Source organism: Halichoerus grypus, chromosome 3 (genome assembly GCF_964656455.1).
Source record: "Halichoerus grypus chromosome 3, mHalGry1.hap1.1, whole genome shotgun sequence".
Lineage (NCBI taxonomy): Eukaryota > Metazoa > Chordata > Mammalia > Carnivora > Phocidae > Halichoerus > Halichoerus grypus.
In genome coordinates this window covers 62,784,491-62,787,055 of record NC_135714.1, presented here as the reverse complement: position 1 = coordinate 62,787,055, position 2,565 = coordinate 62,784,491, and the positions used below count along the sequence as shown (strand labels likewise).

Genomic DNA, 2,565 nt, shown 5'->3' with positions numbered 1-2,565 from the left:
TAAACTTTATTTTAAAAAGCGGTGGCTGATAACTACACTTGTGGTGAACATTTTGTAATGTATATAAATGTTGAATCACCATGTTGTACACCTAAAACTAAGGTAACATTGTATGTCAACTATACTTCAAATTAAAAAACCAGAGAGAGAGAGAAAGAGAGAGACAGGTGGCGGGATTTGCTCCCCTGCCTCCCATCAAGGTTATACTAATTTTGGAAGAAAATAAGAACAGATACTGGGAGAACAGTAGTTTTGCCACAAGTACTTTGCATAGCGCCTGGCATTTATGTTCTAAGTAGTAGATACTGCTTTTTCTTCAGTCATAAATAAACTTTTATGTATTTTATTTTTTTTAAGATTTTATTTATTTATTTGACAGAGAGAAAAAGTGCGCGCACACCAGTGGGGGGAGGGGCAGAGGGAGAAGCAGGCTCCCCGCTGAGCAGGGGGCCCCATGTGATCCCAGGACACTGAGATCATGACCTGAGTGGAAGGCACACACTTAACCGAATGAGCCACCCAGGCACCCCTAAAACATTTTTACTTCAAAACTATCCTTACAGAGGGAAGAGTCACACCTTCTGACCCGCCATGTCCACTAACATTATGTCGGACCCAGGGAGGCTGAACAAAGTGCTGAAGTACAAGCCCCTGCCAGTCACCCGGCCTCGGACCACCCGACCCTGAACCACATGAACCTGCTTTGGCTCGATCTTCGGCATGTGCAGCCTCCTGCTCAAGCTCAAGTGGTGTGCCTGGGTCGCTGTCTACTGTTCCTTCCTCAGCTTGGCCAACTCCCAGAGCTCTGAGGACACTAAGCACATGATGAGTAGCCTCACACTGTCCATCTCTGTCATGGTGATGTCATATCTGCAGAACCCTCAGCCCATCATGCCCCCCTGGTGATGTCATCCTAGGACCACTCTAACCACCTTCCCCCAGGCCTGGCCCCTGGCTGCTCGGCCTTCTGCCCTCAGCTGCGGCCCTGGGCTTCCCTGGGTGACGTGGTCTCGGCGCCCACAGTGAGACGGAGGGAAGCTGATGCTTTTCCTGGGATTCCACTTCTGCCCGGGCAGAGAGGGTTACCTAGGCCTACCCCTCCCGCCTGCCTTCCCAACCCCGCCTGCTGCTGGGGGAGATGCTGTCCATGTTTCTAGGTATATCCACTCCTTTTTTTGTTCAAACCAGTTAATAATAAAGTTTTGCATTCCAGCAACAAAAAATGAAACAAAACAAAACAAACCTAAACTTACAGAAAACTTGCAGGAATAGTATAGATAATATCCATATATACTTTACCCAGATTCTCTAGGTTTAGATTTTGCCTCGTTCACTTTCTTCTCCATTCTCCCTCTCTCTCTGTCTCTCAAAATAAAAAGTACATTTGTAGTCTCTAAAGAGGCAGTTGGATGGGTGCATATGACCACACGCTGGCCAATGGGAAGTGAACTAACATGAGATGCTGTTGAAGAGAGAACACGTGGCCACCTGTCCCCTTCCAGCCCTCTTGTAGCCTGGAATGTGTATGTAATGATGAACCATCCTGGACCAGGTGGATGGAGGCAATTCCGGCTGATTAGATGAAAAAAAATATAGAAGGAGCTTGGGTCCCTGACTGGAATGCTCATGCACAGAATGTTGGTTGAGAAACAAACAAACAAAAATCTGTCTATGCAATCCCCTATTATTCAGGTTCTGTTAGAACATCAAAGCTCTACAATAAGTGATATTTTAACATCTTAAGCATTATCAGTATTCTGTGGTGGTAAAGAGTATGCATTCTGGACCTACACTGCTAAGGTATAAATCTTAGCTCAGCCACTTACCTGCTGTGTGGCTTGGGGGAAGTTATTCAGTCTCCCTCAGCCCTCTTGGGTTTGACTTGAGTACTGAACTCATAAAGTCATTTTGATGATTAACAGACTTACACATTAAGTGCTCAGAGCAGGGTTGGTGTATAGCAAGCATTTGGTGTTAACTATTTTTACTCCTCGCAGATACTTGTGAGTGGTGGGTATTATTTTGAACATTTTATAGGTGAAGAACTTGAGACTCAGCAAAGCTAACAAATTTGCCCAGGGTTATGTAATTAGTAAATAGTGGAGCTAGGATTTAGACTCATCTTATTCCCATGTCTGTGCTTTCCACTTCTATGCATTTTCATTCTATAATTTTTTTAAATTTTACTTATTATTTATTTGCCAGAGAGAGACAGAGAGACAGAGAGAAAGAGCAGGGGGAGCAGCAGAGGGAGAGGGAAAAGCAGGCTCCTCGCTGAGCAAGGAGCCTGAGCAGGACTCGACCCTGGGACCCTGGGACCATGACCTGACCCGAAGGCAGATGCTTAACCAACTGAGCCACCCAGGCGTCCCTCATTCTATAATTTTAATACCTTAACACATTAGAGTTGTCATCTTAAGGGAAATCAAAATTTTGCCAGCCTTTCTGATATTACTTTCTGTTTTTAGTGTTGCTTTTATTTGGATTAATATGAGGGTGGGGATGGGCCCTAAAGTTAGTAGAAGCTCCATGCTCTGGGGCTTCCTTGACAGGTGTTCACCCAGC

The 2,565-nt window shown here is 45.1% G+C and overlaps 1 pseudogene; it reads left to right on the top strand.

The window, feature by feature from the left end:
• Nucleotides 1–591: 591 nt before the first annotated feature.
• Nucleotides 592–906, top strand: LOC118543589 (PAT complex subunit Asterix pseudogene; annotated as a pseudogene).
• Nucleotides 907–2,565: the final 1,659 nt, after the last annotated feature.